At 44.2% G+C, this 20826-nt stretch overlaps 1 protein-coding gene across 9 annotated transcripts in view; it reads left to right on the top strand.

The window, feature by feature from the left end:
- Positions 1 to 20826, top strand: part of DICER1 (dicer 1, ribonuclease III) — a 67172-nt gene that overhangs the window by 3470 nt on the left and 42876 nt on the right. For 5 of the 9 annotated variants that reach the window (XR_013813396.1, XM_079768460.1, XM_079768458.1 and 2 more), the window contains exons 2-3: positions 17230 to 17293; positions 18166 to 18264. The exons of 2 other annotated variants lie outside the window; for them this stretch is intronic. The gene's annotated coding sequence lies outside the window, so the exon portion shown is untranslated. Of the gene's footprint in view, positions 1 to 14040; positions 14798 to 17229; positions 17294 to 18165; positions 18265 to 18320; positions 19539 to 20826 lie in introns of those variants that run through there. 2 more of the 9 variants (XM_079768459.1, XM_079768463.1) reach the window with 2 other exon arrangements.

Below are 20826 nucleotides of genomic sequence, written 5' to 3'. Positions count from 1 at the left end.
TATTGATTTTTACAGAAAGGGAAGGAGAGAGAGAGAGTTAGAAACATTGATGAGAAAGAAACATCGATCAACTGCCTTCTGCATGCCCCCTACTGGGGATCGAGCCTGCAACCAAGGTACATCCTTTGACTGGACTCAAACTTGGAATCCTTCAGTCCGAGTGCCGACGCTCTATCCACTGAACCAAACCAGTGAGGGCTGGACTCAGATTTTATCGCAATATGAGCTTTCTCAGGGCTGTTCTGAAAGTTACACATTCCCACAAATGGTTCCTCTTTGTCAAGAAAAGACTTTAATCTCCTTGAGACCCAGGATTGACTCATTTTTGTGATCTCAGTTCCTGGCGAGCAGATATTCCAATAACTGAGCTTGTTCGGTTGATCAGTCGTGGCTCGAGGCGTGCTCTTGGCTGCTGGAGGAGGACACTGGGAAGGTCCGTGTCTAACTTGTGCAAATCGTAAGTTGGAGCCAAGTGATTTGTCTTGTTTACCTTATGCTCTGCTTTTTGAACATTCAAGAGTTTAGGTCACTCTAACAGGTCAGTGACTGTACATATTTTATTATTTGTCTACTCTGGGAGGATTTGAGATGGTTTTTCAGGGATATCGGTGTGTGAGAGCACTGAAGATGGTGAAGGTGGAGAGGCACAGGGTGGAGGAGGCAGGAGGGAATTAGAGGAGAAGCTTAGGGCAGGGAGAGCTCAGCATCTGCATGTCGCTAAAGGTTTTTAAAAAATTTAAATAATTAGTCAAAGCGAAAGAGGAAGCAGTACTAATTATAGTTGGCATTGATTAATGAAAGGAAGTACACCAATTAACCAGGAGAAGCAGACTTTTCTCTTGTATGAAGAATAAGTGATTGTTTAAATTCGTATATAAAATGACATTAATATGTGGACAAAATGTTTTACGAGTGATAGAGAAACTTTTTTCACATGCCATTGTACAGAAGCTAGGTAAAAGCCTCAGGCAGACTAGAATAGCTTTAGTAATACGGTGTACATCATACTGGGGATTTGATTTATTAGAGTTTAGTTAATTTATCTTCCAGGTGACTTCCCTGAAATATCAGTGTCTCATTCAGTTATCTTTTGACAGATGCTGAGTGACAATCTGTTTACAAATGAACTTATTTCTGGACAGTATAGGCAGTTAGGATTTTCCCAATTTTCGCCGCCAGGCTTTAGGAATGTGTGTTGGCCTAAAAAGTAGGGCTGCTTTCGTGGTGGTGTATCCTCAGTGAATGAATGCAGAGGAAGTGATACTTACAGTTGATCCTTGAACAATGTGGGGCTTAAGGGGCGCTGATTTCCCCACCCCCGCCTCGAATACCAAATCCTTGGTGCTCAAGTTCCCTATGTGTAATGACCCTCTGCAACCGTGGATCAAAAACAGTACAGGTATCTATACTAATAAAAGGGTAATATGCTAATTAGACCGGATAGACTGGACGTCCTTCCGGACAGAGCCACGGTGGCGGGGGCCGAGGCAGAGGCGGTTAGGGTGATCAGCAGGCCAGGCGGTTAGGGTGATTAGCAGGCCAGGCAGGGGAGAGTGGTTAGGGGCATCAGGCAGGCAGGCAGAGGGGGCTAGGGGCGATCAGGCAGGCAGGCAGAGGGGTTAGGGGCGATCAGGCAGGCAGGCAGGTGTGCAGTTAGGAGCCAGCGGTCCAGGATTGCAAGAGGGATGTCCTACTGCCGGTTTAGGCCCGATCCCGCAGGGCAGTCGGACATCCCCCAAGGGGTCCCCAATTAGAGAGGGTGCAGGCCTGGCTGAGGGACCCCCCCACCCCCGTGCACGAATTTCATGCACCGGGCCTCTAGTTTATTGCATAAAAATCATTGTATAAGTGGACCCTCATTTTGATGTTCGAGGGTCAACTGTATTTTTTAGGTCTAGCTGATGAAATTAAAATTTTCAGTAATGTAAGAAGGCCTTTGTTAAAACATACTCTTGTTAGTGAATTGTTGGTTCTCTTAACATGTGCAGTTGCTTAGGGCAAGGATAGCTTAGCATTTAAATACATGACTAGGAAGATGCCACAAGAAAGCATTGTTTGAGGTTGCCGATAAAATTTACTAGAGATGAGACATGAAATACTTAAATTTTGGTCTTAGTGTTTGATTTTTGAGACTTGTAGTGACATTAAATGTCTGTGTTAAGGTTTATAGAATAATAAGGATGGACTAGAACAGTACCTGGCATACAGAATGTGCTCCGATTTGTTCAGTGAATAAATTTGTTTTTATTACTTTCTGAAGTATTTAGAAACTAACACAGTTTTATGGAGAATAATGTTGCTTTTATATGAAGTTTTTGAAAAGATTATTACTGCCCTGGCTGGTGTGGATCAGTTGGTTGCGCATTGTCCAGGGCACTGAGGGGTTCCAGGTTCCATTCCTCAGGGCACATGCTGGGGTTGCTGGCTGGATCCCTGGTAGGGGCGTGCAGGAGGCAGCAGATCAATGTGTTGCTCTCACATTGATGTTTCTCTCTCCCTTCCTCTCTGAAATGTAAGATGAAAACTTAGGGAAATAGTCTTACGAAGTAGATAAAGTCAGATTTTTGCTTTGAATGGATGGCAGAATCTTTCAGAGACAATTGAGTCTTTTCATATCTCCATCTAGAACAGCTTAGTAAATGTTTGTTAATGGATGAGAACCTGATAGAAATTGTTTTAACTTTTTCTCTTTGATCATTTTGATACCCTGTGCTGTGAAGTCCTTTTTGCCCACTCAATTTGCTTGTCTGCCTTTTGCTTATTGATTTGTAGTTGTTTATATATCCTACTCTTTTTTCACTCTCTTAATCAGGTCATTTAATGAACACAAGTTCTAATTTTATGTAGTCCAGTTTGTCAATGTTTTTCCTTTATGATTGGTGCTTTCTAGAGCTTGTCTAAGAAATTTCTGCTCACCCCAAGGACATGAAGACGTATTTGCCAATTTTTTTCCTAATAACTTTATTGTTCAATTTTGTACATTGAGATATATAATCTAATTGGCATTGATTTTTGCGTGTGATAATGAGGCGGGAGTAAAGATTCTTTTTTCTTTCTGGATATACGACCTGGCTTCTATTCTGTACGGTACTGTTTATGTCATTAAGTAAGTAAGCTTATATATGTGAGTCTTTCCATTGTTTTATTCTGTTTCATTGTCTATTTTTGTGTTAGCACCCACACTATCTTAATTACTGTAGCTTTATAGTAAGTCCTAATAAATAAATTGCTTTTTTTTTTTATGTTAAGCCATCTTTGCATTCCTGTGGCAAAACACAACAGGTCGAGATGCATTTTCCTTTTTAAATATATCTGGATTCAGTTTGCTAGGATTTTGTTTAGCATCTTTATGTTTTTTGTTTGAGAGATGGGGCTGTACTTTTACTGTTATTAGATCTTGGTGTCCAGTTTATGCTGGTATCATAGAAAGAGTTGGGAAGTATTCTCTCTTACTTCTGTCCGGAAGAGTTTGTTTTTAAGATTGAAGTTATTTTTAAATATTTAGAAGAATCACTAGTGAAGCCATCTGGGCTTGGAGTTTTTAATAATCCATTTTTAATAATCCATTTTCTTTAAAAGGTATAGGCCTCTTCAAATTTTTGTTTCTTCAGATGTTAACTTGGGTAAATTGTGTTTTCCCAGGAATTTGTCCACTTCATCTAAAGTATTTACTTGAGTGGCCATGAGAAAGTAATTGATGCTAAAATAACTAATTAAAACTTTGCTTCATTTGGAAAAATTACAACTTTTTTTTTTTTAATATATTTTATTGATTTTTTACAGAGAGGAAGAGAGAGGGATAGAGAGTTAGAAACATTGATCAGCCGCCTCCTGCACACCCCCCACTGGGGATGTGCCCGCAACCAAGGTACATGCCCTAGACCGGAATCGAACCTGGGACCCTTGAGTCTGCAGGCCGACGCTCTATCCACTGAGCCAAACCGGTTTTGGCTGGAAAAATTACAACTTTTTAAAAAAATATATTTTATTGATTTTTTTACAGAGAGGAAGGGAGAGGGACAGAGAGCTAGATACATCGATGAGAGAGAAACATCGATCAGTTGCCTCCTGCACACCCCCCACTGGGGATGTGCCTGCAACCAAGGTACATGCCCTTGACCGGAATCGAACCCGGGACCCTTCAGTCCACAGGCCGACGCTCTATCCACTGAGCCAAACCGGTTTCAGCAAATTACACCTTTTAAGAGGTAATTAAGTAACATAAAGAATATTCTTTGCTGTGTGTATGAAATAATAGTCAGGGGTTAATGACACTTCAGTTAGGTTGTATATATTCTCAGAAGTTAGGCACAAGTGTGATTTATGTGGACAAAGTTAGTTCCCTGAAAACTAATGATATTCAACAGCTATTGGTAGGTTGGGAGCTCGATCCAAGCCAGGGCACATAGAAGTGATGGGGAAAATGAGACATTCTTGGGGGGGCTAGCAATCTGAATCTGTGCCCGTAACCTCATGCACATTCTTGTTAGCCTATAGTCTAGTCACTGCCCCTTTAATTATCTGGTCTTGCAAGACCTGTTTACCTAAGGACTACCCCCATTTTAGAGAGGCCATAAACCATGAACAATACACAACCCCCAGACAGGGTAATCAGTGCTGGCACCAGGCCAGGCCTTTAGGTGTGGTGTCACGGCCCCCACCCCAACACCCAGGGCTTTTTGCAGAGCCCGCGAAAGGTCTGGAAGTCCCATCCCATACGTGGGGGACAGAGAAACCAAAGGGTATAAAGGGAAAGCTTCCTCCATATTGACTTGCTCAGGATTTGGAGAGAAACAGTCTCCCCTGAGTCACTGTACCGGTACATGTGAAACATCTGAAAATAAAGAGGTTTTTCCTGTGTCTCCAAGTACTCCTGTGTGATCTTCGCCAGGTAAATTCTGTAGCAGAAGAATCAACCAATGAGTGTATAAAACATGGAACAACAAATCAATGTTTCTCTCTTTCAAATCAATCAATACAATTTTTTTTTTTAAAAAAGCTCTTGATTAGTATGTGAAATTTGTAATTAATTGGAAGCTAAATTTCTAATCTGACCAAAATTCGTTTTTGATTAATCCAACCCTTGAATTATAATTTAACATATGCTTTATTGTTCTTTGAAGGATTGTTTCTAAGTCATAGTAAAAATAAAAATAAGTAAAGTATAAAGTATGAGTATCTTAAAAACATTTTGGGAGGGGGACAGTCAATATTCAAACGGCTTCAGCTTTCTGCAGTGCATGCAATTCTTTCTCCTCGCCAAGCATCTTAGGCATTTTTTAGTGATTTGCACATCTGACTTGGCTAGTGAATTAAATGTATGTGTTGAGGGTTATGTAGGGGAGCGAGAGGAGTCTGGGCTGACATCGTAGTAGATCCCAGTATAGAAGGAGGCTGAGACCGAGAGGTGAGCAGTAGCCCGAGGTCTTCCAGGTAGCAGATGGATTCAAGCTCCACTCGGACTTTACCTTGCGTCCTTCCCTCTCTCACATGGATTTGTTCTGTCATGTATTGGGTTTAATTGTAACTCAGTTGAGTGAAATAAGACTTGTTAGCTTAGGAGGTTGCATTTATTCTGATGCTGCTGGTTTTTTCTCCCCAGAATTCTTGAATTCCTGTAGTGGAGGGTTTAAACATTTGGTTTTTTGTTGTATTTAGCAATAGTGAATCTTCATCTTTCTTTTTAGATTAATTTAATTTTTGGAACGGCCGAAAGTTCCCTTGGCAGCTAAGTGTGGCTTTCCAAGTGGAAACGTGTAGCAGGCAGGCAAGGATAGGGGATCGGAGCGAGAGATGGGGCCACGAAGGCCCTGGTTCTTCCAGGGTGGGGGTAGGTGGGTGGGGGTTTGTGCTACCGGGGACTTGGAGTGCGTAAACAGGGCCAGGCCAGGCACCCGGGGAGCGGAGAGGAAATGTCAGTAACAGGAAAAGCAGTGTCTGCTCTGAAGGAAAGAGTTAGGGCTCAGGAGTCTCCCCGTGTGTTTAGCTGTCCTTGTCTGTGGGCCCGGTACAGAGTTCCTTGTCCGGGGCTGAGGTTAACGAGGTGAGAGCCCTTGGACACTGAGAAGAGAACATCAGAGGCCCAAACCCCGCAGCGCCGTAGAGAAGACCCTTTGTGACCTAGCCCCTGCTCGTCTCACAGTGCCATCGTCTCACCGCTCTCTGTGGACGCTGCTCCAGCATGCTGCTGCTCGCAATTTCTTCCACTTGACCGCAGGGAGTCTCGTTCCCAGGATGCCCTGTACTGTCCCCTTCCTGCCTGATGCTGTTATTTCTCAGTCTGTAAAACTGAACTGCAGTCCGTCCTCACCCTCTCCATTCTCACACTTGTACTGGGGGTGTCTTGCTCAATAAATATTAGTTGAATGAATGAATAATTTAAGGGGCAGGAGGTAAAACAAAGGTTTTTAAGTGAGGAAAACCACCTTAAATATTACTTTTTATACTACTCTGAAATGAAATGGGATATAACTTCTATTTTCTGTGTTCTACTGATAGCTAAATACTGACTTACCAGTATTTAGTAGAGTTTTATTTTTAACTTTATGTTTTAAAAAAACTTACAGAGATGTAGGATTGGAATACCCTACATTTACCAATGTTTATCAATTTGTGCATTTGCATTCCAGGCCTTGTGCTCTTCACTACTAAATATTTGAGGTATATTTTCTAAGAACAAGAGTATTCTCTTACATATTTGCCATACAGTTATTAAATTCAGATAATTTAACGTTGGTAATATTGAAATGTCACCGGTGTTCCTCTAGGGCAGAGGTCGGCAAACCGCGGCTCGTGAGCCACATGCGGCTCTTTGGCCCCTTGAGTGTGGCTCTTCCACAAAATACCATGTGCGGGCTCGCACGTACAGTGCGATTGAAACTTCGTGGCCCATGCGCAGACGTCGGTTTTCAGCCTGGGCTAGTCTATTTTGAAGAAGTGGCGTTAGAACACTCAAGGGTCCAAAGAGCCGCATGTGGCTCTCGAGCCGCAGTTTGCCGACCACTGCCCTAGGGGCGGCAAGTAGCTTTCCCTCTATGCTCTAGCTCAATGGATGGGGACCGAGTTAAACTGACAAAGGGCCGATTAGCTGGAGAAAAGGTTTATTTTTCATGCACGCAGGAGCTTCCTAGGGAGAAATAAAACCCCGAAGAAGTGGTTAGGCTTGAGAGCGCATGTGCCATTTTAATAAAGGGTGATACGTTGTGGAGACGTGATAAGACAAAGGAAAAGGAGTTTGGATTTCTAAGGGGTGGTAAATTGTGGCAAGGTAGACCTGTGAGGGACACTGAGGGAGAACAAGGGTTATTTCAGCAGGCTTATTTATGCAGATTCGAGTCCCTGGCGTCTCTCTCCAGTGATAGGAGGCATCTCTTCCTGGTACTGGGGTGGGGAGAAAGGACACTTTGACAATGGGAAGTGTGTGGCCTGCTTTTCGGCAGAAACGGGAGGGCAGGGAGTTCCTCCTGTGTCTGCTGTTAGTCTTGTCTTCAGCTCAAAATAATCCTCATGCCAGAGTGACATAGTTTGAGGTGGCATAGTCTGATCCCCTTTAATCCCAACTATGTAAGTTGTGTTTAATTGTCATGTCTCTCTCTTTTGTAATATGTTTTTATTGATTTCAGAGAGGAAGGGAGATGGAGAGAAAGATAGGAACATCAGTGATGAGAGAGAATCATTGATTAGCTGCCTCCTGCACGCCCCCCACTGGGGATTGAACCCTCAACCCAGGCATGTGCCCTTGACTGGAATCGAACCAGGGACCCTTCAGTCCCCAGGCTGACGCTTTATCCACCGAGCCAGACCAGCCAGGGCTGTCCTGTCTCCTTACTCTTTTAGTCTGACAGTGTCTCCGCTTTCACTGTGATGATCCCGGCATTTTGAAGAGCACAGCCAGTTTGCAGAGTGAATCTCGGATTTGGTTTGCACGCTTCCTCGTGGTGAGGTTCGGGTTGTGCGCCTTGAGCAGGAACCTGCGCGGAGGGCATTGCTTTGGAGCTCTGCTGTGGTATTGTTCGGGCGGCTCCCTAGCTTTGGTCCTTTCCGTTCCTCGCCGTGGGGGGAGGTCCGTGTCCCCGTGTTGGCGATGCTAACTGTGTCACTTGGATGAAGTTGCAGTGGCATCTGGCAGTGTTTCTAGTGAAACATTTCAGTTCCATGTCAAATAGGTAATCTGTGCAGAGCTATTGTGACATGATGTTCTTTTGTAACCCAATAGTTTCAGTGTCCATTAATGACTCTTGCCTCGATTTTCGGTTGTGATGGTTAAAAATGATTTCTTTCTGTCATTCCTTCTGCACTTACTAGCGGACATTGAACAAAGTTTTATCTGGATTTTAAACCTAATAAAATATAGTTTCTAAGATACTATAATGAGAAGAACTATTTGAGTCTTTGGGTTTTCCCAGTTGTACTTGAAACCGTAGAGCTTTAAGTTGTTGCTGAGACGTTTTCAAGGTTAGTGTCAGACCAGATTGCATTCGGAGGAGAGGATTCTGTAGTGGTTGGGAGGTCGCCCAGGGGCTAGGAGGGCGGGGGAGTACAGTTGTCTGACGTCAACATTGCCCCTGGACAGATGCCACTCTGGCTGTGGTGCTTTCAGGTCAGCCCTGAACTCTTCTTTCTAGGGGAGAGGCGCAAGGATGGAGGCATTAAACGTATTAAAATAACTTGGGTTATGTAAAGTCTTTAAACAGTAGGAAGTACCTAAATTGAAATTTTCTTTGACCTATAAAGATACATGCTAATTTAAGGTTAGATAAATAAAGTTTATTCTCAACATAGTGTAAATTAATGAAAATATATTTATGGATATTTCCAGCTTTCCTTGAATTTAGTGTAAGTCAGGTATGAGATTACCTTTCATTTCGGAGTTCGCAGTTTGGGGTGGAGGGTTAGCAGTAGCATCCAGTAGGGAACAGAAGATATAATGAAGCCCTGATGTGGGCGGTGTGGTGGCCATGTGTGCTGCCCGAGAGGGAGTCCAATGAGGAAGTTCTGAGGGAGCTTGGGGTGGGAGTGAGGGGTGCGGTCCAGAGGAGCAGCTCAGTGTGAAGGCTGGGAGACGTGTGCGGGGTGTCTGGAGAAGCAGGTCACGTGAGTGGCTGCTCGGCGTGCACACGGCAGTGGTGTGGCGCTTACTCCTTGCCTGGAACTTTCAATGTTTTCTTTTCTGACTCCACATTGGTTCAACATCCAACATACGTACCAGCCTATCAGGCTCATGTTGTCTCAGGACCAGACCCGCCTTTAGTATTAAAATGTCCATGTTGCCCTGCCCAGGGTGACTCCGTTGGCTGGGCATTGTTCCAGGCACCAAAATGTTGCCGGTTCGATTCCCAACCGGAGCACATGATTGGGTTGTGGGCTGGATCCCTGGTAGGTGGCCTGGAGGAGAAGGCAGCCCATCCATGTTTCACTCTCACATTGATGTTTCTCTTTCTCCCTCTCCCTTCCTCTCTCTAAAGAATTAAATAAAGAAAAAGAAAATGTCTGTGTTATATTGTGTTAAAATCGCTTGACATAGAAGGTGGCCCCTTTGTCCTCCTGGGTGGTCTTATGTGGTGTAAAGATAGGCAGAATTGAGTAAAATTCTAGTACTTGTTGAACAGTGTTTCTATTGAGTCAAATACAGAAACTTGGAATCAAACCTTAACCTTAAAACTCACCTTGAAAGCTAGTGGTGTGTGAATTATTTACCTCTCTTGAAGCAAACTGCAGGGGAAATGTCCTTTTAGGGAGCTTGAGGGAAAGTCAGGTCTCTGTGCCATTTTGATGAGTTGGAATGTTGTCTTTTTCAAAAGTATTCCAGCCAAAACTGGTTTGGCTCAGTGGATAGAGCGTCGGTCTGCGGACTGAAGGGTCCCAGGTTCGATTCCAGTCCGGGCATGTACCTTGGTTGCGGGCACATCCCCAGTAGGGGGTGTGCAGGAGGAAGCTGATCGATGTTTCTAACTCTCTATCCCTCTCCCTTCCTTGCTGTAAAAAATCAATAAAATATATATTTTTAAAAAAGTATTCCAAGTAAAGGGGCCGTTGGCTGGCAGCCTAGGGATACTGCTATGGGAATTCTGATGGATGGAATTTGTTAAAATGGTATTGGACCTGCATTCAACTTCAATTTCTGACAAATCTAGTTTTAGGCATAATTACATTGCAATGTAAACATAATATATTTATGTTACAGATTTAGAGAAACCCATAAATTTGTTTGGTTCATAGAGTAGTGCAAGAAAAGAAGGCTATTGAATTTGTGGTTTAACTTACAGAAACTGGGGTAAAATTTACCACAATTAATAGCTTCAGAAGGGAGAAGTTTTTCTTTTCCAGTTCCTAAAACAGAATCATATATCTCTAAACTGTTGTCTTTATACAAACGCTTGAAAGTTTGTTTTTCAGTTCTAAAAGTAATAAGGTGCTCAAATTGTAGGGAATTTTAAAATGCAGAAAAATTTTAAGGAAAAGAAATTACTCCTGGTAGTAATCATATCCTCAATTTTTGAGTGAATATTTTCTCTCCATTCCCCCCTCCCTCCCTTTTCTTTTCTTTTTTTCTTAGTTTTTAACTTGAAGACATAATCATAATCTTATTGTAAATAAAAATGTCCTGCTTTTTTTCATTGGATGCCATAACATGAGCATTTTTGTTCATTATAAACTCATTATGTTTAATGGCTCAATTGAATTGAATCATGTAAAATGAACCATGGTTTACCAAACCATTCCCTCATTCATTGGGGGTGGAAGTGGGAGGGGCATTTTTTGCTGTTATAATTGGTGATGTTGAAGGGAACATTTCTGTATGAAGTTTTTGTGTGTGTTAATGTTGTAGGCTAGATTAATATGCAAGGATTTCTAATTCATGACAGAAATGACAAGTAAAAATGGAAATCTGTGATAAAGTATCTAACGATATTGGTGTTTAAATTCTTGAAGTTTGTATTCCTTTTCTCTTCTCTTTGGTCTCAATCTTTGTTTGACCATAGTCTTTTTGTAAGCTATACTCACCAAATAGTAGTTAATAAATCCTTGAAATATTTATTTTGTATACTATAGAAATTTTGGATATTTCCCATCTTTTTGTACACTTTATATTTTCTTTTTTTACACTTTATATTTTCAAAACTTGTCCATTTGGTGGTGATGATGATGATGGTACCATTTTATTGCCTAAGAAACAGTTAAGGGAAGTAATATTTTCAGTGATGTCAGTGGAGCCAACAGAAATATATATAGTACTTTTTGTTGTTTTTTTTCTTTGCTTTTAAAGAAAATTGGTGGATACAAAGCTATGTAACTTTATTTCACACTACATACTATAGTTTGTGATTTAGATTTGATTTTTATCCTACCCTAAATTCATAATGTATAGGTGGTTCAGAGGTTGGGGGTTTTCATGTTTGTTAGGTTAAAATACCGTATAAAATCTTGTATATTTTAAATTTATATGAGAATATATTTTCTATGCTGAATTTTAGAATTAATAAAACATTTTAGGTTTTCTTTAAGACATTCCTTATAGTCTTAAGAATTGTTTGAAAACATGATTCTAAATAGAGATGGGAGTGTGGTTTTTAAGAAACTGCCACTTAGTGAGCATTTTCTGTGTTGCAAATACTTTTTCTCCACCAGCCTTAATATATGCATGGTCTTATTTGATCCTCATAATAGTCAGGCGTTCCTATTTTGTAGGCAAGGAAACAACCTTAGAGAGAGGTAGTGGAGTCTGATAAGCCTTGGTCTTCCTGACACTGGACCCCTTGCTGGCATACAGATGACTTTAAATGACAAATACTTAAACAAATGAAACAGGCCTGCCTTTCTACATCCCCAGTTGCCTTCCTAGGTGCCCCTCCTACATCCTAGGGCCTCTGTGAGGAGGGAGGTGCTGTATATGAGAACCTGTTAAGAGATGAGAGCATCAACTGGACTTAGGAAGTTATCTTAAAACAGTTGAGCCCTGTCCAGCGTGGCTCAGTTGGTTGAGCATCATCCAGTGCACCTATAGGTCACCAGTTTGATTCCTGGTCAGGGCACATGCCAGGGTTTTGGGCTCAATCCCCAGTAGGGGGCCCATCAATGTTTCACTCTCATCTGTGTTTCTGTCTCTCTCTCCCTATCTCTCTAAAGTCAGTAATATATACCACACACACACACACACACACACACACACACACACACCTTACCTAATAATAGAGAAACATGTAAATTGACCGTACCTTCGCTATGCCCACAGCCAATCAGAGTGAGTATGCAAATTAACCCAACAAAGATGGAGGTTAATTTGCATACATGCCTGGGTCCCGGGAACCTCCTCGGCACCCAGGTCACTCTCAGCCAGCCATCGGAGGAAGGGGCCGAGCCTTCGATTAGAGGGGCGGGGCGGGGGGGGCAGTGCTTCCCAAGCCTAAAGCCTGGGGCTTGGGAAGGGGCTGAGCCTGCGATCAAACCAAACGCAGACCATCCGGAAGTCAGAGCTGGGTTGCCCAGTTGCAGCCTGTCAACCCAGCACTGACTGCCCGGGTGGCTGAGACCCAGAAAGTGAGTCAGGGTCTGATCTGCAGCCTCAGTGGAAGCTGTTGATCAGTGTACTTTCTCTTTCTCTCCCTCTTTCTTTCTGATCTTCGCCAGCAGCCAGGCTTTTCTTTCTCTCCCCGCCCCTGAGGGGGCTGCTGTTAAGCCCCGCCTCTTTGATCAGGCCCAGAGATAGGCCTGGAGATGCTGACTGGCATAGGAACCAACCAATCAGAACCAAAGGTGGGTGCTGTGGGGAACCAATGGCTGCCTAGGAGGCGGAGCTTTTGACGCTGACTGGCATAGGAACCGACCAATCAGAGCCAAAGGTGGGTGCTATGGGGAGCCAATGGCTGTCTAGGAGGTGGAGCTTTAACGCTGACTGGCATAGGAACCGACCAATGAGAACCAAAGGTGGGTGCTGTGGGGAGCCAATGGCTGCCTAGGAGGCAGAGCTTCTGACGCTGACTGGCATAGGAACCGACCAATCAGAGCCAAAGGTGGGTGCTATGGGGAGCCAATGGCTGTCTAGGAGGTGGAGCTTTTGACACTGACTGGCATTGAAACCGACCAATGAGAACTAAATTTGGGTGCTGTGGGGAGCTAATGGCTGTCTAGGAGGCAGAGCTTTTGACAATGACTGGCATAGGAACCGAACAATGAGAACCAAATCTGGGTGCTGTGGGGAGCCAATGTCTGCCTAGGAGGTGAAGCTTTTGATGCTGACATAGGAATGGACCAATCAAAACCAAATTGGCCTGCAGGAGAGGGCAGTTAGGGGTGATCAGGCTGGCAGGCAGAAGCAGTTAGGGGCAATTAGGCAGGCAGGCAGGTGAGCAGTTAGGAGCCAGTGGTCCCGGATTGTGAGAGTGATGTCTGACTGCCAGTTTAGGCCCGAACCCTGGGATTAGGCCTAAAATGGCAGTCGGACAGCCTGTAAGGGATCCCCAATTGGAAAGGGTGCAGGCTGAGTTGAGGGAATCCCCCATCTGTGCATGAATTTCGTGCACCAGGCCTCTAGTGTATGTGTGTGTATATATATCCTCCTATATAATAAAAGGGTAATATGCAAAATGACCCTAACAGCAGAATGACTGGTCTGGTCGCTATGATGCACACTGACCACCAGGGGGCAAACGCTCAATGCAGGAGCTGCCCCCTGGTGGTCAGTGGGCTCCCACAGGGGGAGCTCCACTCAGCCACAAGCCGGGCTGATGGCTGTGAGCTTAGTGGTGGTGGCGGGAGCCTCTCCCGCCTCCTCAGTAGTACTAAGGATATGCGACTGCTGGCTTAGGCCTGCTCCCCACAGGGAGTGGGCTTAGGCCCTCAGTCAGACATCCCCCCAGGGCTCCCAGGCTGCCAGAGGGATGTCTGACTGCCAGTTTAGACCCGATCCCCCAGGGAGCTGGCAGGTGGACATCTCCTGAGGGATCCTGGACTGCGAGAGGACGCAGGCCAGGCTGAGAGACCCCCCAAGTGCACGAATTTTCGTGCACCAGGCCTCTAGTGTGTGTGTGTGTGTGTGTGTGTGTGTGTGTGTGTGTGTGTATATATATATATATCTTGTACATATATATGTATATACGTATATATGTGTATAATTATATATATATACACATACTAGTAGCCCTGCACACGAATCCATGTGCCAGTAGCTCTCTGCCACCCTCCTGTAGCTTCCCCCGCCCCCCCCCCCCTCCTCATAGCTTGCTGCCCTGCCCCCTCCTGTAGCTCTCTGCTGCCCGCTTGTAGTTTGCTGCCCCAATCTCCTGCAGATGCCTGACCCGGTCGTTATGCGGTCAGTTGTTACACCTCACAGAATAACAGGTAATTAGCATATTCCTCTCTAATTATATAGGGTATATATATATATTAAAAACAGTTGAACAACTTTGGATCCTTTCTATGCGCAGATTTCTTTTTTAATAAGGCTGTTTGCTCACTTAGCTCCCTCTTCTTTTTAAAACTCTTTTCCCCAGTATAGTTGAAGTTCCATGAAATGGAATTTTGTTATTTGGCATGCATACTATTTAAGAACTGGACGTGCTTTTTTGTTCTTTTTTTGCTGATGTGAAAATAGGATTAGAAACAAAATCTCCTTGCAACCCAGAAAATCTCTTCAAAAAGGCAGAAGGAAAGAAAACGGTTTTATTATGAGTGAACATTGAACCAGAATGGGATGTGCATCGGGTCAGCCACTACAGAGCCGGAGAAGACAGTGGCTATAGCCCATTACGTCCGTGCCGTCAAGATAAATCGCTAATTTCTTGTATCTTTATCACTGGAGGTCAGTTTTGCAATTTGGAGTCAGGTGGCAAATTAGGCCTCTCTTTTCCTAGGAAACTTGGAGATTGGGCATTATCTTCCTTTATTTTAAATCCGCACCCAAGGACATGCTCATTGATTTGACATGTTTATGGATTTGAGAGAGAGAGGAAGGGGTCAAGGGGAGGGAGGGGAGAGGGGAGAGAGAGAAACAGAACCCAATGTGAGAGAGAAACCGATTGGTTGCCTCCCTTCAAGTGTCCTGACTGGGACTCAGCCCAAAACCTAGGTCTGTGCCCGGACTGGGAATCAGCCCTCCAGCCTGTGGTGTCGGGCGATGCTCCGGCCCGAACCGCCTGGCCAGGGCTGCACTTACCTTCTTGTCTGCAGCCTAACCGGCTGCTGGTGGCTGACGTTGCAGAGAGGGCTCTCAGGTCCTTAAGAAACGTGCCTGAGGGGTAAGTGAGAAGAGCTAGAGGTTTAAGGTTCACTGCATTTGAAGAGGACTGAGAAGAATTCTGTACAAAAGGGATGGGGAAGGAGTCTCTTCCATTTACCTTATTTAACTGGGAGAATTAAGCCTCTATTTTTAATTTTGCCCTTCTACCAGCAGCCACAGGAGCAGCCAGGTAAAGCTGTCACTTTGTAGCAGAGCCAAGGGCGCCTCTAGTCATTTAGGCTTTGATGGGGTTAAAATAATGCTTTGGAAAGCCATAGCGTATTTGTTATGTTAAACAAAAAACCTAAGGTCCGTGGCTGAAAGTCTTCAAAAGAAAGGGGCTATTGGGCCATTGCTGGCAAAAAGAAGGTGGGTCTTGGTGCCTGGAATCGAAACAAACCACCGGCAGCCGGTTAGGCTGCACAGACAGCCATTTTCCCACATCAGGCAGGGGAGGAAGATGGAAGCCGTTCTGAGAGTCCACGTGGGCTCTAGACCCAGAGGCCGGGAGAAGGTGGCCTGGACAGGCTGCCGAGATAGGCTCCGGGCCCAGGGGAGCCTTGGGGAGGCTGTGGGCGGGTTTGGGAGTAAGAAGCCCAGGTCCTGGGGGTCCGCGGGGCCTGGCTCTTCTCTTCAGAACAATGGGGAATGGCCACCTGGAAATTAATCCGAAATTCCAGCATAGGCCGAGGAGCGTGAGCAGTCTTGCGAGAGCCAGCCCAGAGCCATTAACAGGCGAACTGTTCTTTCTGTCTCTTTCTCTTTCTCTAGCCTCTGTAATTTTAATTAGAACATCTCAGACTTGTTTTTCTGGTCGGTTACTAGGGACCAAAGTTCTTCAAACATTTCTTAGTTTTTTCTGTTCGTTCACACGAGTGCTTTTGGCCGTGTTTTCCTGTCAGTGTTCATGTTGTTTTACTTTGTTCACTGTGGGGCTTTATGGGAGTTGTGCTTTTGGGCTTCACAAGAGTAGGAATAAAATCTGGACATTCGTATTTGTAAAGTTAGAGTATCAGAATCTGTGACACTAAAGCGAGAAAATGAATGAGTTGGAAGTTTTCTGTCACCACTTTTGAAAATGTGCACGAGGGAGCTCTCGATGCCTTCAGACTTCAGGTGAGCAGGTTAGCTGTGGGTTGGGACAAGCCTCGGTGTGAAAGGTACAGCCATAGAGGGGATCAGATGCTAATGTGGGTTCAGGTTGTTGGTTTATTCTAAAACTTGACAGAGTCTGATATGTGGCTTGTCTTTTGCACAGTCATAAAGGGGCCTATCAAACAGGAGTTGGCATGTTTGTAATTTAAGTTGTGGTCATCAGTTAAAATGCGAAAACGTGACCTGTTGGCTCTGTATTATGAACATAAAGTAAGTTCTCATTGTATTTGGCATGTTAACTTTCTAATTGTCTATACAAAATTGTCTAGGGAAATAATTTGGAAAACTGGGCAGTAATAGTGAGGCGCAATGAATTTTAAAGGATTATCGGTTTATTGTTTTGGTCATGGTGCTTCCAGAAAGAAGGTGAATATGAATTAGAAAAGCGGGGGGAGTGAGGTTGGGGTGGAATTTGTATCTTACTCGGTGGCAGCGCAGACTGGAATTACAAGGGAACGTGTGCGGTGGCTTTAGGAAGCACACTTGGACGAAGGAGGGCTTGGGGCGGTAACCTGGATGCTCAGGAAGCATGGGCCTCACTTGCCATGGTGTCTGAGGTTTTAAAGCCGTTTTCACTGGGGGATAATCAGCTCACTGTCAAGCATTCTCCTTTATGCCGGAGTACACTAACAACTTGTAAAATTTTTCAATTGTATTAGAACATAATAAATACAGATTTTGAAGGGCAGCTCTTTCAGACATGTACTGCTTTCTTGACTCCCAATAGATATCTAAATTATTTATCAGGGATCTTATTCTGATAAGTTAAACATGCAGATGTTGTTAAGTAGGAAATTTCTTAAATTTGGTTTTTAAAATTGAGTTTTACGTTCTAAAATATTCTCTCTGATTGCTTTTAGGTTACCTAGGGTATGAATTAATACAGACTTGGAAACTGAAAGAACTTAGACTCAGCATTTCGAGGTAAATATGTACATACTTCCATAGTGTTAAGGTTTCCCCATTCTGCTTGGGTAACTTCCTAGCACAGTAAGTTTGTGTATGGAATGAGCCCGTCTGACCTCCACAGGAATGTCCTTTAAACACTAGCCTGGCCGTGGGTAAGTGCGCGGAGACACTGCCGTGGGCTCTCCCGAGCGCTGTGTCCGCCCTCACAGCCCACATGTGCCGGTGACAGTAACCTTCCACTTCCTCTTCCTTAGTTCCTGACTCAATCTCTTTTAGGAGAACCACCTCTCAATTTAAATTTCTCTACAATATCCGTGAACCGTGTTTCTGAATTCTTTTATTCACAAATGAGTTCTATACTAGTTTATAGTGTGGACTTAACTGTGTTTTGAATTTGTGTTTTCAGTTTCATTTTGAGAAATTGAAATTGCTGGTAACATTTTATAAATGTATTGAAGACCTATTACTAGATGATTTGGATTTTTCAGCGAAGTTACCTCTTCTGGTGACCTTCATTATTTCTTTTGTGTATGTGAATTTAGGAAATAATACATACTTACTCTTTTATTTCTTCATTGTTCTAGTCTCCATCTTTAGAATTTATTTACTTCATTTTATTTCCTTGTATTCATTTTAGAATCTTTTCTGGAATTTTTTTCTTTTCCCCCACATCTCTTGGAATTAGGCCTGCTATTGTTCCTTCTTTTGCTCTTTGTTTTAGAATAACTTGGTATCCTAAAATAACCCAAATGTCTTTTGTTTAAAATTTAATACAAAAAAAAAGCCTTTATTCAACTCTTCATATCATTAAGACGCTCTTATAGATGTGTTTATATTCAGTTTAAGTACAGGAATCTTAAAATTGGCTATTTTGCATTTATTTTTAGAGTGGAAGCATGGGCATGCTGTGATTTTCCAATAAACTGCTGTCACAATGTCAAAATGCAGTTCAGACAACAGCAACACAGAGATCAGACATTAAAACGGTAAACCAGCGACTTAACCTGTGTGGGAAGTGGAGAAGAGTTTATCGCGCGTTGTGCTAAGTTGTTTTAATATATGGAAACTATGAAACAGCCTCACCGATTTCATGAGTGTAAATTGTTTGACCAGAAATTTAAAATCTGTGATTGAAAAACAGTCACGTGGAGTTACTGCTGGCGCTGCTAAAGCAGTTACTGTAGTCAGTTCATCTGTGAACTGGAGCACTTTTACTTACCAGCAGGGACCCAGAGCATTTCATTAAGGCCAAGCGAAGGGGAAAATCTATTTCAGCATGCCAAGGAAAGTCAAAATCGGCAAAATTATAGGTTTTCCCTGTTTCCACGTGATTGGATTACCTGTTGAATTTTTAAATCTTGGTTCTGCTTTCCCTAAATAGGAAGTGTATTGCTGGGCCAGCCCCTGTATACGAAAAGAGTGGCAATCAATGTACCTGTTAGAACCTCATGGAAACTGTAGCTGGGAGGGGTAAATGGCTGTCCTCCATTTCCTTGCAAATCTCTTCTCGTTACACCTTCGAGGCCGGGAGGGACGGGTGGGTGTGGATTTCCAAACCGAACAGATGTCGTTTTTCCAAACTATCTAGATACAGTGTGTGATTCTGCTCTACACGTTACTGTGGGGGCATTCGTGAATCTCTGAGTCGGTTCATGGGATATTTCTTGACTTCACTGGGTGCGTGGCACGTGCACCAGGAAGTTCGGAGCTCGGAGGGTGAGCTGTGCACCTTGTCCCGTGGAGCACGTGCGCCAGTAGAAGAACAAGGTGTGCGTGCCGTCTGGACGTTCGCCATGTGGTCTGCATTACGAAAGGCAGAGGGCCGTGTGGAGGTTTTCATGTCCCGCACGTGGGCACGGTTTTCATTCTTCGGGCTGGGTGCTGGTTTGCCTGGCCAGGTGTGACTTGGTGCCGTGGCTGACACGGGTGCGAGGCATCAGCTCCTGTACTCACGGAAATGCTGGCTTAGTTGGTCGTATTTATTTACTTTTTACAACTCTTCATTTGGAAATAATTGCAGTCTCATGGAAAAGTTGCAGGATAAGAATAGGACAAAGAAGGCATGCTTTACCCATTTTGCCCCATTTGCTGTGTCAGTTGCACACACACACTCTGTATCTATCCCTGGTTTCTTTTTCGGAACCATTTGAGGATAAGTTGCATATAGCATGGCCCTTTACCACGAAGTACTTCAGTGTGTATTTCCTAAGAATAAGGCTATTCGTACAGCGCCCAGAGCCATCTGCAGCTGTCAGCTTCAGTAAGTGTAACTGCTGTTTTCTGCAGCTTCTTCAGCGGATTCAGTAATGGACTTTGTGGCATGGATCTGCCATTGACACAGGAGATGAGTTTCTGCATTTAGCTGTCATGTCTCTTGTCTTCTTTAATCTGGAACATTTTCTTTATTTTTTCTTCTTCTTGTATTTTATGATATATTTTTGAAGAATACAGACCTCCCTTTTAAAGAAATGGAACATTCTTCTCATTTGTTTCTGGACAATTTTTTTCTGGCGTTATTAATTATTATAATGACTGTCATCTACATGAGAAGGAATGGTGACATGCAGCGGTGGTAGGGAGGAGGGGTCCTGCGGTTCCTGGCTGTACTGGTGGAGGAAGGTGTATTTGGAGTTTTATAAACATTGTTGCCCTCTTCTCTTTTTCCTTTTTTCCCCATCCTCCACCCGGGTTTAGTCTGATTTCCTGGTACTTTCTGCTATGTCTGTGATTTGGCTTGGGTGAGAGGGAGGGGTCAGGCTTAAGCATACATAATCTCAGACAGGAAGCAGCCTGCCATCGGGAAGGAGGAGTATGGGGGATCCCATGAAGGTAGCCAGGTGGGAGGTGCCTGCAGAGCCAGCCTGGGCCTTCAGAGTGACCTGTGGATCGCAGGAAGTTAGGTAAAATCAGTTTTCATGTTGGATTCTTGGCAGCTTGAATGATGAACCTGAGGGTGTGCATGCTGGGGGCCTGCGGAACTGAGGAAACTGAACGCCTAGTGCGGGGGGAAGGAATGGTGCTGGGGCTCCGGCTCAGTGGCGCATGAGCAGAGTGCTGCTTTGATCCAGGGAGAAGAATGACTTGGTAGTTTTCCATGATGTCCTCCTCCGGAAGGCTAATGAGAGTGGTGGTACTGTCTGGCCCACAGATGGCGCGAGCCTTGCTGAGGTCCTGGGCCCCCGCAGCCGAGGGCCCCTTCCACTTACTCAGGATCGCACTTTACTAGTTGGATGGTGAATTCTGGCCAACTGAAGTGGTCTCTGAGATGAGAATTTGTGTGGTGCCTTATGAAGGGCCCACGCTTGAGACTTCTTGCTGGATTCGATGCAACAGCTGAGGCCTGTGCTGTCAGGAGGTGCAGCGTGCTTGCTGTCAAGGAACAAAGAGCTGTATTCTCCCTTTGAGCTTCGTAGCGGACTGACAGTGACACTCCCAGAGCACAGGGGAAACGCCTTCTACGGGCAAGCCAGTCCCGCTGCCCGTCAGCAAAGCTGACGCGGACTTTGGCAGAGAGATGTGAGACCCAGCCCTCTACCTGCAGGTTGGGT

This window comes from Cnephaeus nilssonii, assembly GCF_951640355.1.
Source record: "Cnephaeus nilssonii genome assembly, chromosome: 4".
NCBI lineage: Eukaryota > Metazoa > Chordata > Mammalia > Chiroptera > Vespertilionidae > Cnephaeus > Cnephaeus nilssonii.
The sequence above is the reverse complement of the archived record's forward strand: the minus strand, read 5'-3'. Positions and strand labels throughout refer to the sequence as shown.